The sequence below is a fragment of the Pecten maximus genome, chromosome 14 (genome assembly GCF_902652985.1).
Source record: "Pecten maximus chromosome 14, xPecMax1.1, whole genome shotgun sequence".
In the NCBI taxonomy this organism is placed as follows: Eukaryota; Metazoa; Mollusca; class Bivalvia; order Pectinida; family Pectinidae; genus Pecten; species Pecten maximus.
The window spans coordinates 33011951-33027885 of record NC_047028.1 but is presented as its reverse complement, the minus strand read 5'-3'; the positions used below and the strand labels follow the sequence as shown (position 1 = coordinate 33027885).

The window sequence follows — 15935 nt, the reverse complement described above, 5'->3', positions numbered from 1 at the left end:
ACCCTTTCACCTTTGCCATTCCAACCAACTTGGTTCACCTTTAATATTTTGTTAGTATAATTCATAACATTTGAACTTCCTTTTTGCAATAATCCTTATTTTCTTTTTTAGGGCGTCCCAAATATAACCTAAGCCTAAGCGATTCAATTCATCTTTGATTTCACAGACCCATTGGTCCTTAAATAGGAGCATAATTTCATAACACGATTTCAATATACAATTATCAGTATTGAGCAATTTAAACCAATATTTAAAAATTCTAAGTTTCCTTGTTATGTACAATGGATAACGGCCTAATTCCAAATATACCATCATATTTGGAGTAGATTTGCGCACACCTAACAACCTTTTACAAAAATTGACATGAAGTTTTTCGATATCAGGGCCTTTATGGAATCCCCATACTTCTGAACCATAATTGACTATGCTACTGACATATGTATCAAACACTGCTAATTGAGTCTCAATATTAAAATACTGTTTCTTACATACCCTCATCAATGCAAATAATGCTTTTCGACCTTGTTCAGATATTTTTTTCTGTGTTTGTTTAAATTTACCATAATAATTCAATAAAACTCCTAAATAGTTGAATTAATTCACTGTCTCTAATTCGGAACTATTCAGTCTATGACGTCACAGGTTGAACGGAATAACTGATATGGTGGCCAGTAGCATAGAGGACAGTGTGAACAGTAGCAACACAAACATGTCTGAATACGATCTGGACATGAGATTTGAGGTTGTTGAATTTGACGAATATTACCGACAAGAAGTCAGAATCAAACAATATCAGTTTGAGCTTTAAAAAGAAATATATTTTTTAGTGAAATTGACTCTGAAAATGACCGCTTGGTTAACACAGACTGGTGTAATAATCGGTCAATCACCAATAAATGTATATTAGTTATGTGTTTACCATTTCTTACTCATTACTAAAGAAAGGAACACAGCATCAACATTTTAAAATAAAATAATGTGCATTTCATTCGTATATTAATATTCAAATAAACATACCAACAATACATGAGTTCTGGATACTCTGGTTTGTGAGAAAACGATACACACGTACAGTAAATTTATGCGTTATATTCTATACAAAACCTGCTTCTAGTCATGAAGAACACTTAATTCAGAAAGTAATATATTATAATCATCATGATCTACAATAGACTAAATCTCTCCCGTATGAATACCAGTGTTGAAGCCTACAACAAATTTCTACATATACAGATTTTATCCCTTATTTTACATGTCATGGTCTCATGGATTACGGACGATTAAATGCTCGAGAAAGATATAATTTATTTACGATCGTTGTCAGTGAAATTATATAAAAGTGATTCGCAACAATTATAATATAATTGATACTTTCTGTACAAGTACATAGCATAGGTACTTATTAAAGCCACCATTTTAGCTCCGTTTTTTATGATAAAAAACATACAATTTAGTTCATCGTGACTAATCATAATTAATACTAAAACTTTATAAACTCACCATGATTTTCGTGTATGATTTTTTTTCAAATTTTATTTATTTTTTGTTATCATTTTTTTTAAAATTGTGTCATTATCGTAAAGTGATCGAGATCCTTGTGGCTTTGTTTTCCATTCGTGTGTCGCAAGTCACATCTTCACTTAAAAAAGAATTTTTAAAAGATGTATAAACAGTATACCGCTAAACAATTCCCAGGTGTGAAATTACGGTCCACTAGCTCATCACACCTGTCACTGCACCACAGGTGTCAATAGCATTTGTCCGCTATGTTTTACTGGGGTCGGATGCGAGTACCGTTACTTATTTTTATGTTCTAATATATATGTAAATCAAATTCATAGAAAGTATATACCTAGTTATTGTACATGTTACCGATCTATTCATAAAATGAAAGGATTATTATCATTATGCAATATTAGAGTATTATCAAATCTATCTTATGTTCATCCAATTACTAAAAAGACATCTAAAAAATAATATGTGAATTTCAAATATTAAATTGTAAAATTTATATAGTGTGTATATTGTAAAAATATTGAAATGATATGTTTTAAAACATAATGTTATAATAAGTACTATTGTATGGTTAAATATATCATCCTGTATTGAACGAACGTTTTATGCTGTGTATACTACAAACTTTGTCTCAATGTACATGTATTTGTTTCACTATTCTGTACAGAATATTATATATTGTATTATGATGTTGTAATTTTTGTTGACATCTTGTCGCACACAATAGTGTGCCTAAGTGCTAATAGAGATATCTCTCTCAATAGTGATTTCTGGTGTTCTACTCGGCACAAGCCGATAATTGCTTGTGAGTTCACGTTCCAGTTTTTGGTTTCTATGCATTTCAAACAAGTTCCGAAGATATGCTTTTATAGGTTGTACGTAAATTGAGCTTGAATTGTATTAAGAATGGCGTTTATACTATAGGGAATACATTTTCAAGTTGTTGAAATCAAACACATTATTTTTGGAATTCAGTGAGTTTCGTTTTCCTTACAAGAGAAAAAAAATCGTATCTCAAAGGTTTGTCTACAGAATAATTAACCTAAGTTACCTCATTCATATATATACCCATGATGTTGAAATTTACTCTATGAATCTTGTCTGGGAGTTACTGATCTTTATGGACACGTTTTATAAATTTCGGACTATCTTCAAGTGTATTTGCAACGTAATCATTGCTGTTTTGGCTAATAAAAATTCTAAATGTTCAGCGTGTATTTCACATCGTGTATGAATAGCATTTTAAACTTCTACTACTAGAAGTATTATAACGGAAATCAGTACTGGTACATTTGTAAGTAACAAACCGGTCATGCCCTCATAATAAAGGCTATATGATGTAAGTTGTTATAAACGGCCCGTTATTCAAAGGTCATACATGTTACAACGACCCGTTAAAATTTTTTTTAAACATACATGTTAAAGTAAGATGATACACGTTGTATTTGGCCCGTTATAATAGATAATTAGTAAGATGTTACATGTTGTATATGGCCCGTTATAAAAGAAAATTAGTGAGATGCTACATGTTATATATGGCTCGTTATGAGAGAAAATTAGTGAGATGCTACATGTTATATATGGCCCGTTATAAAAGAAAATTATATGTCCCTGGTTTCGGTAGCACTTGTTATTAACTAATTCAAAAATATAACTCAAAAAAATTATTCAGCACATTCATTTTTGTTGTCTAATTCGCATTAATTGCAGGCACGTGTTCACGTTTGTTTCTATATATTTCCTATATGGCAGCTCCGATCATGGTCAATCTGTGACGTCACAGGTCAGAAGTCACCAAAACGAGGTAATCGGTTTTGGGATTCAGGTGTGTTTTCGAGAAAAATCGCAATTACTCAGTAATGGGTCGGCCGATTTTGATGCGGTTTTCGGCATTCGTGTTTTTTGACTAAACCGAATAATATATTTAACGAAATAATTTCGTTCACTTTAAGGTGTCCTGACACTTTAACACTAGACGTTAACCTCTGGGTTGAGAGTTCCAAACCTACGTGGGGCAGTTGCCAGGTGCTGACCGTAGGCCGGTGGTTTTTCCCCGGCTTTTCTCCGCCTCCAAAACCCACAGGTACTCGTGGACATGATTATGATATTTCGAATTCAAATGTTTCATTATAGAGTAAGACGAGTAAATTATTGTATTACAATCGCATGCTTAATTTGAAAAAAATCGTACCTCGGCCTTATAAATACTGAAAGGTAAGCAAGTAAAAGATCGAAAATCTAGGTCACCGCCTACCCTCTCGAGGAAATCCCTGTTCTCCCTGAAATATGCATTGATTTACTGCTACAAGCCTTTGTGTCATCGATTCAGAAATTATTTTTCTTATTTAGGTCTCTAGGCCGAGGTACGATTTTTTTTTTCTCAAATTAAGCATGCAGGTGTAAGAGGTCGACAATCTAATTGAAATCAAGATGTTCATTATCACTACGTACGTTACATGAAAACATCTAACAACATCCCATAAGGGGTCACGTCAGGGTGACCTTTTGGATTAGCCAATCAAATGGCTGCTTCCAGAATCTTGGAAGTGAATTTTAAATGTCCGAATAAGCATGACTAGAGTGGATAGTCTGTCAATTTGTTTCAAGTCATTTCGTCCCATAAAGCATAAAGCTATACACTGTGCCGAAATGGTTTGCTATAGATGCATGCTGTGACGAAATGCTTTTCTTCGATGACATCGATAAAATGCCAATTCGCCCTGAAAGTGATATACACACATCCCAAAGGTCATCAGAACGTGACCCCATATTGGATGTTGTTAGATGTTCATGTAACGTAGTGAGAATGACCATCTAGATTTTAATTAGATTAAAGAGGTCTATTAATCTCAGACGTGGTTTGACAGTCTATTACCTACAGGTGTAAGAGGTCGATTAATCTCAGATGTGACCCACAGGTGTAAGAGGTCGATTAATCTCAGACGAGGTTTGACATTCTATTACCTACAGGTGTAAGAGGTCTATTAATCTCAGACGAGGTTTGACAGTCTATTACCTACAGGTGTAAGGGGTCGATTAATCTCAGACGAGGTTTGACAGTCTATTACCTACAGGTGTAAGGGGTCGATTAATCTCAGACAAGGTTTGACAGTCTATTACCTACAGGTGTAAGAGGTCGATTAGTCTCAGACGAGGTTTGACAGTCTATTACCTACAGATGTAAGAGGTCGATTAATCTCAGACGAGGTTTGGTGGTTTGTCAGTAATAGCTTCCCTGGTATGAACTGGTGTGAAAATTACATGAAATTTTTAAACTACTTTTGAAATTTCACGGAATAACTTCCCTTATCGAGTTTACACAGGAAAGACATATAAATTTTACGTCATTTTTATATATTTTGTCATTTAACGAAGCTAAAATGGACCTAGAAGAAAATTAAATCGGCGTTTCTGAAATGTTTTGCCAATATTCAGAGATAACACCTACAATTTCCGACCGATCTCTTTGAGACTCGGTATATTTTACAATCATAATGTGGCCCATGTGGACTGTCCGTGTGGCTAGCCCGGATGTCTGTTAACATCACTGTGGACTGTCCGTGTGGCTAGCCCGGATGTCTGTTAACATCACTGTGGACTGTCTGTGTGGCTAGCCCGGGTGTCTGTTAACATCACTGTGGACTGTCCGTGTGGCTAGCCCGGATGTCTGTTAACATCACTGTGGACTGTCCGTGTGTTCCTGTGGCTAGCCCGGTTGTCTGTTCACATCACTGTGGACTGTCCGTGTGGCTAGCCCGGATGTCTGTTCACATCACTGTGGACTGTCCGTGTGGCTACCCGGGTGTCTGATCACATCACTGTGGACTGTCCGTGTGTTCGTGTGGCTAGCCCGGATGTCTGTTCACATCACTGTGGACTGTCCGTGTGGCTAGCCCGGATGTCTGTTCACATCACTGTGGACTGTCCGTGTGGCTACCCGGATGTCTGTTCACATCACTGTGGACTGTCCGTGTGTCCGTGTGGCTAGCCCGGATATCTGTTCACATCACTGTGGACTGTCCGTGTGGCTAGCCCGGATGTCTGTTCACATCACTGTGTACTGTCCGTGTGGCTAGCCCGGATGTCTGTTCACATCACTGTGGACTGTCCGTGTGGCTACCCGGGTGTCTGATCACATCACTGTGGACTGTCCGTGTGTTCGTGTGGCTAGCCCGGATGTCTGTTCACATCACTGTGGACTGTCCGTGTGGCTAGCCCGGATGTCTGTTCACATCACTGTGGACTGTCCGTGTGGCTACCCGGATGTCTGTTCACATCACTGTGGACTGTCCGTGTGTCCGTGTGGCTAGCCCGGATATCTGTTCACATCACTGTGGACTGTCCGTGTGGCTAGCCCGGATGTCTGTTAACATCACTGTGAATTGTCCGTGTGTTCGTGTGGCTAGCCCGGATGTCGTCTGATTACATCACTGTGGACTGTTCGTTTGATCTAGAGTTGACCCGATATCTTATCCCGACCCCGTATGTTCGTGACTAGCCCAACTATCTGACCTTGTGGACTTCCCGTTTGTTATAGAGTAACCCCACCCCCCCACCCCGTGGTTGTCTGTATGCTCGTCACTAGCCCATATATCTGTTACAATACTGTGGACTGTCCGTTTGTTCATAACTAGCCCAGAGATCTGCCCCAACTAATCTGGATTGTCCGAATATTCGGTACTCCGCCCCTGGGAGCTGTCCTTATGCTCGTCACTAGCCCAGATATCTGACCCCGCCCCTGTGGACTGTCCCGGTATGCTCATCACTAGCCCATATATCTGACCCGGCCCCTGTGGACTGTATTGCATATTTTGCCGTGAATTGAAGTGTATCGTAGAGTGTCAGAAGTAGATGACATTAGCCGAAAGTATGGTGTATAAGGGAAAGAGTGACTTTTGTGGCCAACGTCTATCATGAGACCTGTTTGTTTATGCGGACAAACCGGTTCGTCAGTTTTTTTAAATGAAATATTTCAAACATATATCTTGACGGACCTGCAAATGTTAATACAGGCCTTGGGAGTCTTCGTCACTGCTCGTCTGAAAACAATATAAAATCACCAGGTTCATAATCATTTCATAAATGAACAACACCGGTACAACTGGACCGTCCATTTGGTCCGCAAAAACGAAAACGTCCATCGTTTATTAAGGGGAAAAGTGACTAAATGGCCGATGTACATTATGCAAAACTGATATTAAGTGTGATAATGCAGACAGAAACTTCGACATGCAAAAGGGAATCAACTGACACACACACACACAGTTTTAGCAGTAATATAGTTGGAAACTTGTCTGAATTCAGTTGCAAATATTGTTCATAAAACTTTAATACATGGTAATGGTGTGGTGAGCCTTGGATCTATATCATACCAGATTTTGTACCCGTACTTTTCATGGTCCTGTCATTAAAACTTTTGAAGAGCTTAAGGAAGTTTACTTTTTTTTAAGTTGCAGCGCAGAAAATCCTACATTATGTAATAGTGATCGATTTGCTTTGGAGGCCATAGAATCGATTGTACAGTGTTTGGTTGATTTAATCACATAAAGAATCTTGTCTACATCACTCCCTGATCAAATATCAACATGACTTGCCATATTCACAGTCTACAGGTAAATTATTTTCGACGTCGTAAAATTTTTGTTGTGTGCAACCTTGATTTATACTCTGTGTGAGTTACTGCCCTTGTTGGTGAGATAAACAAAGGCGAGTACCGTTAATTAGAAATTCCGCGGGAAGGAGTCGCACGAGAAATGTGTTGTGTTCGGAATTCATATTGTTGTTAGCTCAACTGACTCTCTTATTACTGGTGAGTATCCATTATACTGTCAAAGTACCTCGTCGGTATAATCTGGGACCCGCTTAATCTTTTGTGAAACTTTCACTTTCACTTCCTTTTTAGATAGTTTCGTTATGCATGATTGCATCCGTTAGAAGACAGACTTGAGTTCTCATGCGGAAAATAATGAGTACGTTTGACGGTTATTTTATTTAGGATACTTGTGCGCCGTACGGTAGTTTACATCAATCTTGTGTCTTCTTAAACTAGACTAGACTTAACTGTTGTACATTTATTTTTTTCTCAAAAAGGTTCTGTCAAAAAACATTGCTTCGGCTCAAATGACTTAATGAGTCGAAAAATCCAACTGATCCAATGTCGCAGTTGGAACCGCTAATCTATACTGAGTTTCATAGATTGTATTGTCCCTTGTCCTGAAAAAGAGCACAAAATTTTAGATAATCAAAACACGAAATATTCTGGAGACAAATGGACGAAGGGGGACAACTCCTGTCAATAATGAGACATACTATCTTGCAATGTATATGCTTGGCCTAAGTAAGCTGGCCCGACCCCAAGATAACTTACTACCGGGGTTACTTGTTTGTTTGTTTGCTTGTTTTTTTCATTCTTGGTCTTTGGAACATGCCAAGCGCATTTGGGTCTAACTAGCTACGTGTAGTTGTTTTGATACCTGCATTATATTGATGCGAGGACTGCCAATCGTAAGAGAGAACAATGCAAGATATTTCATCATCGAAAATTACTTGGGGACAATATGTTTTGTACTAGGTCGATCATTGATAGTGAAAATTTCCTTGTTTTTTTTTCCAAAAAAATCGAGAAGAGTCATATAGAAAACGTTTAAAATCAAACATGATACCAGCAATGAACATGGATCAGCAATGATGACAAACAAAAAGGAAAATGCGTTGAACAAGACGCAAAATCAGGTAAAAAGTGACATGGATTACTCCCTAGCTGTCCTTCTGGAATGATATGCAGACACCATGAACCTGCCTGTTATCGGTATAATGGCATAGCATAATATGTCAGTAGTACACTATATAGTGCATGCATGTGTGTTAACAAAATCAGGGACGATATATAGAATTTTCAATAAGTTTTACAACTTACTGGATAATAACAGACTAACAGTATATATATGAAGGATGTTTTGCTAAACAAACAGAGGATGTGATATATTCTTAAACAACCTCTTTGTTTCTTTCTGATTTTCTTAGCATCTTATCTTAGCAACTTATGACATGTACTACATGCACACAATACAGAACAGCATTTTGGTGTGAAGAATTCAGCGCTGGACCTTTCAACTGTCAGATTTGTTAATTCACACCCAAAACTGATCTCCTTGTCATTAGAATGACCAAACCCTAAAATTCAATTAAGTTTTGATAGTGACTTGAGTGTTTGATTTGTAAATGTTTAAAACCACACAGGGTAGTCAGCCTAATTAGCCCCTAATCCCTTCTCCTATAAATCCCCCCTTAGATTTCATTTCAGGTTTTTTTTCTCACAGGTTTGAGATGGGGCCTTTTTGCCTCATTTTGGTAAGAAAATTGGTGAATTAGGAAAGAATTTTTCATGAATAAAGTGCTTATTTGGGAATATGGTCTAAATAGGAATAATTTCAATTGGGATTGGGGCCCATTATCGGCCCCAAAAAACACAGAAAAGCCTTGCGTTTCCTATTCTTTTTAACTTAAGATTTGCCTCCGGTATTTTCCACAGATCATAACTCTATGAGTCAGTCATGCTGAACTGAGAGGGATATTGTTTATCTGTGTTGTCTTTAGATGCCCGTTCAGATTGATCAGTTTAATTAAAAGTAGTCGGTTATTATCAATGATTTATCATAAAGAGGTAAAATACTGATATCAAACCTTGATACCCTACCAAGAAATTAGTAACAAAGCCTTTTTAGTTGTATTCAATTCAATATAATTAATTTTAAAGTATATTTGGCTTTATAACATTAACATCCCTACATTGATATACTGTTTATATTAAACTAACCAATAAGAACAATATATGATAATAAATAAATGATTAACAACCTCTTGTAACCATGGTAACAAATAAATGAGTAACAATCTCTTGTAACCATGGAAACAAATAAATGAGTAACAACCTTCTGTTACCAAGGAAATAAACTCTTGTAACTATGGTAATCGAAGGATTGACAACCTATATTCCCTATAATCAAAGTAATTCATGGAGTGTTGAAATCTGTAACCATGGTACAATATGATTGATGAAGTGATGGTGATCAGATTAATATCCCTTCAAAATCAAGGTTAAAAGGGTTGTTTTATAGAGCCACAAGGTTATACTGGTAACCACCTTGACTACTCAATCTTTGCTTAAATAAGTTTTTTAAGATGACTTTCTCTGCTAGCTTTAACAAGCTACTGTCAAAATTAAGGATTTTAATTTTGATTGCTGGATATTGATGAAACAGCCTGTGTGTTGGTATTTTTATTGAGCTGCATTGAACATGAGCATATTGCTGGGTAATATAAAAAGTAACAAGGTCATGTTCACAGGGATTTGACACATTCTCTATAACCCAGAATGAAAAAATACCCGCAGTGTGGTAACCCATGGATCTTTGTCAATAATACTTGATCTATAGGGGTCAGACCCTAGGGTTAATTTTCTGTGATCTTAATGGGGTCGGACCCTCTGGTTAATTTTCTGTGATCTTAAAGGGTCAGACCCTCTGGTTAATTTTCTGTGATCTTAATGGGGTCGGACCCCTCTGGTTAATTTTCTGTGATCTTAAAGGGTCCGTATCCTCTGGTTAATTTTCTGTGATCTTAATGGGGTCGGACCCCTCTGGTTAATTTTCTGTGATCTTAAAGGGTCAGACCCTCTGGTTAATTTTCTATGATCTTAAAGGGTCGGACCTTCTGGTTAATTTTCTGTGATCTTAAAGGGTCGGACCCTCTGGTTAATTTTCCTGTGATCTTAATGGGTCTGGACCCTCTGGTTTATTTTCTCTGATCTTAATGGGGTCGGACACCTCTTGTTAATTTTCTGTGATCTTAAAGGGTCGGACCCTCGGGTTAATTTTCTGTGATCTTAAAGGGTCCGACCATCGGGTTAATTTTCTGTGATCTTAATGGGGCTGGACCCAGTAGGAACATGTCAGGCCCCTGTGATATGGTGATACCAGCATGATGTTATGTTTCCCCTATTTCCTGAGTTTCTATAAATAGATATAAATATAACACATACGTGTGCTAATTACAAAGGTCTTTTCTTTGCCTTTCAGTTTTAACCACACACTGTACGAAGGAATGTCATTTATGCACACCGACCTGGGATAAGATGCTGGCGTGAGTGTTCACTGATGCAGAACCATCAACACTACAGTGACTGACAGCCAGTTAAATACATACTAAAATTTAACAAGTGGGATATCACACACGCAGGAGTTCTCAACAGTCTAGATTTGTGTCACGGACTTGTCTGATGTGGCTTTAATTAACAGGATTCACCTTTTTATCTCGTCGACACGGAACTCAGAAAAAGGTAAACAATGTGTACCTGTTAACGAGTTATTAATACATTCTATTGTCACATCTGTGTACAGGTTTTTTCTCTCTTCCTGGTGAATTAATTCAACCGTGGCTATCTCTAGATTTAAGTAGGTTATTTTATGGGGCAGTGGGGGTTTATCTCAGATGGTCGGCCAATCTGTAGACCGTTAATTCACTATATATATACACGTAAGTAAACTAAGGGAAGTGCTATCAGGTTTAAATATACTTGTGTTTGTATGTAAACATGTACTTGATGAATATGTTGGCGGTCACATTTCGATCAAAAGTTGTATCAATGGCAATTGAAGATCATTTGAAAGGAGAATTGTACCTTTTATTGGGTCCCGTGGTACACAGTAAAATTGTTGGTGGTTGACAGCTAAACTAGCTATAATTTTTCTGTGATGAAGCCTCCTTTATTAAGATTTTCAAGTGAAAACACCAGAATTATTAAGAGTCATCAAAGATATCATACAAATCAAAAATGTTTTTTTATCAAGAAATATAGAATGTGATTATTATATTTTAACAAACCAAGGCAAAATTGGGAAAAAATGAATGATTGGAAAAAATTATTATATTGGATTGTTTACAATCTTATTCTGAAATGTAAATATATACACATGTAGTACATTGTACGCTTGTTGACCTATATAGATTCAGTTATGAAGTAAATGATGAAAAAAAATCATGTTATAGAATTGCCGTACAATGTAAGTGTTTGAGCAGACTAGTATTGCATTTCAAGTTTCTATAATATTAAAGTCAAGTTGTTCCCTAAATTATTTCAAATGATATTTCTGTATTATAATTATCAGTGCTTTATTTACAAGTGTTTTAATGTGATTTATCCAAACAGGATTGATCTCAATAAATACCTTGTATGTACCAGTTTCCATATGAAAGTTTTGTTTACTTCGGTATTACCTATAAACAAAAATTGAGTAACATCAATACGTAGCTATTAGCAGGGCAGTTAAGTGGGAAATCATAATGGAATTAACATAACATGTTAAAATGTGGACTACATTACCAATTTAGTAATCTATGTACATTGATATCATACAGGTGTGTAGTTTAATGTACATTGTATACCTGTGTATAATGTGTGAGGTTGTGTATACCTGTATATAATGTGTGAGGTTGTGTATACCTGTATATAATGTGTGAGGTTGTGTATACCTGTATATAGTGTGTGAGGTTGTGTATACCTGTATATAATGTGTGAGGTTGTGTATACCTGTATATAATGTGTGAGGTTGTGTATACCTGTATATAGTGTGTGAGGTTGTGTATACCTGTATATAATGCGTGAGGTTGTGTATACCTGTATATAATGTGTGAGGTTGTGTATACCTGTATATGTGTGAGGTTGTGTATAACTGTATATAATGTGTGAGGTTGTGTATACCTGTATATAATGTGTGAGGTTGTGTATACCTGTATATAGTGTGTGAGGTTGTGGATATCTGTATATAGTGCGTGAGGTTGTGTATACCTGTATATAATGTGTGAGGTTGTGTTTACCTGTATATAATGTGTGAGGTTTTGTATACCTGTATATAATGTGTGAGGTTGTGTATACCTGTATATAATGTGCGAGGTTGTGTATACCTGTATATAATGTGTGAGGTTGTGTATACCTGTATATAATGTTTGAGGTTGTGTATACCTGTATGTAATGTGTGAGGCTGTGTATACATGTATATAATGTGTGAGGTTGTGTATACCTGTATATAATGTGTGAGGTTGTGTATACCTGTATATAATGTGTGAGGCTGTGTATACATGTATATAATGTGTGAGGTTGTGTATACCTGTATATAATGTGTGAGGTTGTGTATACCTGTATATAATGTGTGAGGTTGTGTATACCTGTATATAATGTGTGAGGTTGTGTATACCTGTATATAATGTGTGAGGTTGTGTATACCTGTATATAATGTGTGAGGTTGTGTATACCTGTATATAATGTGTGAGGTTGTGTATACCTGTATATAATGTGTGAGGCTGTGTATACATGTATATAATGTGTGAGGTTGTGTATACCTGTATATAGTGTGTGAGGTTGTGTATACCTGTATATAATGTGTGAGGCTGTGTATACCTGTATATAATGTGTGAGGTTGTGTATACCTGTATATAATGTGTGAGGCTGTGTATACATGTATATAATGTGTGAGGTTGTGTATACCTGTATATAATGTGTGAGGCTGTGTATACATGTATATAATGTGTGAGGTTGTGTATACCTGTATATAATGTGTGAGGTTGTGTATACCTGTATATAATGTGTGAGGCTGTGTATACATGTATATAATGTGTGAGGTTGTGTATACCTGTATACAATGTGAGGTTGTGTATACCTGTATATAATGTGTGAGGCTGTGTATACATGTATATAATGTGTAAGGTTGTGTATACCTTTATATAATGTGTGAGGTTGTGTAAACCGGTATATAGTGTGTGAGGTAGCGTATACATGTATATAATGTGTGAGGTTGTGTATACCTGTATATAGCGTGTGAGGTTGTGTATACCTGTATTTAATGTGTGAGGTTGTGTATACCTGTATATAATGTGTGAGGTTTTGTATACCTGTATATAATGTTTGAGGTTGTGTATACCTGTATATAATGTGTGAGGTTGTGTATACCTGTATATAATGTGTGAGGTTGTGTATACCTGTATATAATGTGTGAGGTTGTGTATACCTGTATATAATGTGTGAGGTTGTGTATACCTGTATATAATGTGTGAGGTTGTGTATACCTGTATACAATGTGAGGTTGTGTATACCTGTATATAATGTGTGAGGCTGTGTATACATGTATATAATATGTAAGGTTGTGTATACCTTTATATAATGTGTGAGGTTGTGTATACCTGTATATAATGTGTGAGGTTTTGTATACCTGTATATAATGTTTGAGGTTGTGTATACCTGTATATAATGTGTGAGGTTGTGTATACCTGTATATAATGTGTGAGGTTGTGTATACCTGTATATAATGTGTTAAGTTGTGTATACCTGTATATCATCTTTAAAGTGCTTGGTTGTCATTGCTTTTCATGTCCAAATGTTGAAGGTCAAGGTCCCTGATAATAAAAATAGAAAAAAGAATTTCCTTGTGATAATTTGATTTCCCCTGGCCCCATGAAGCTTATTTTGCGTGCAGTTTTTCCTAACCACAAATGCTTTCATTGGATTGTTTTTTACTGGTCCAAATGTCAAGGTTATTGTTACTATAAATAGAAATTTTGTTTCCGTGCAATGAGTGTTGTTATCACACAATTTTCTACGCAGGCGACACATCCACTTTCTTGGAATTCTTGTCAGACTTTTGTATAAATAATCATCAAACATGTACATGCCAGGGTCCAGTTGTTCAAAGGGTGGTTAGGTTAATCACAGTTAAACAGCAATTCTAAAATCATGATAAAATTATTATTAGACCCTGTGTACTACAGCCACAGAGAACATCACATTTCAAATTATTATACCACAATAAAAGGGGACCCTGACTATACATGACGAGTGACGACAGTTTCAGGCGCGCCAGTTGACTCGACACATCTAAAAAGTAGGGCCTTAGTGGAATATTGTGGAAAGTCAGAGGAAAATCAAGCATATAGGAATTCGAAAAAATCGATGCAGACCCATACATTAGGATAGACCCTAAAGTTTTGGCAAAATTTGCTGTTCAGGTCCAGGAAAGTGGGGTTGAAATCAATTTAGCAAAATATAATAGCTGAGCGGCAAAGAGGGACCGAAATCGGCAAGACAGGTAAGTGATACAAATTATCAAGACAGGTAAGTGATAAATTTTATCAAGACAAGTAAGTGATACATTTATCAAGAAAAGGAAAAAACAAAAAAAAAAACAAAACTTATAAGGACTTTAGGCAACAGCAACATACCGGTAGCTGACAAGGTATTAACCTTGCTTGACAATTGCTAAGAAGTCCGTCAGTATAAACGGTGACGTTTGCCAATTTGTGCTGATCAGGCTCAAAATCTACTTTTTCTATAGTCTGTCTTTAAATTGTCGATACCAATATATTAAAATTTAATGCTAAAAATTAAATTGATTTATCTAAGCACAGTTTATGATATAACTATACAATTTATGATATAACTATACACCTATCTTAAAAATTTGAATTTAGTCTGAAAGAGTTCTCTCCATTACACAAGAGCACATGTCAGAGTTACTTCCCCTGAATCGCTATCATTCTATCGTGGGATCTATGTTAAGCATGTTTACATCTGCTCAAAATAATTTTAATGATGATTTTTGTTCAAAAATATTTGCTTTTTATGTTAAATATGTTGATCAATCGGGTTGTCGATGCTCCAAATGTCGAGATAGACTGCTTCTATCAATGTTTATCCTTCGTAAATGTAGATGTTGTCGGATTTACCGAAAGGGCTTTGTGTATGTCTAATCATGCATGGTCCGCCATGCTGTATTTCGATGTTGCTATTTCAAACTGTTGGCATTATTATCTTTCCTTTCACGGTAATCTAATTGCTAGGGTTGTTTTATTTCTTTTATTTTCAATATGCATATAGCCAAGCGGTGTGTGTTATATACCGTATGTGAATTAAATTGTACTTGTACGGCATCGTGTGCCTATCGTCAGTGTCGGCCATTCGACAGGCGGGCTATTTCATTCCATCAATTATATTTCAATAATGAGGTTGGGTCATGAGACAGATTGTTTTAGTTATTCACTAAAAGCTAATATTGTTCTAGCATTTTACAACTAGCGCCAATTACTGTATTTGGCTAGTTAGTGTCGCGCGAGTACGTTGTAGGCACTCACATGGGCAATCAGTTATATCTATATATGTTGATTAAGATATCTCATTATGGTTATTTGTATATAATAAAGTTAGAATTCTAATAACACTTCCGGGCAGTTAGCTGCCAATATATATATAGTGGCGACGAGTCCCAATTTTCAGTACATTGTTTACATTGGGTATCGTTGTGTTGGGAGTTACCTCCCTTTTTACGGTTGTTAAAATTCTATAATATGAATGTATTGGTAACTTTGTATTCGTA

At 36.3% G+C, this 15935-nt stretch overlaps 1 long non-coding RNA gene across 1 annotated transcript; it reads left to right on the top strand.

The window, feature by feature from the left end:
• Positions 1–7216: 7216 nt before the first annotated feature.
• Positions 7217–14746, top strand: LOC117342530. Its single transcript, XR_004535876.1, has 3 exons — positions 7217–7324; positions 10593–10852; positions 14572–14746. It is a non-coding gene; the product is annotated as an uncharacterized LOC117342530 (long non-coding RNA).
• Positions 14747–15935: the final 1189 nt, after the last annotated feature.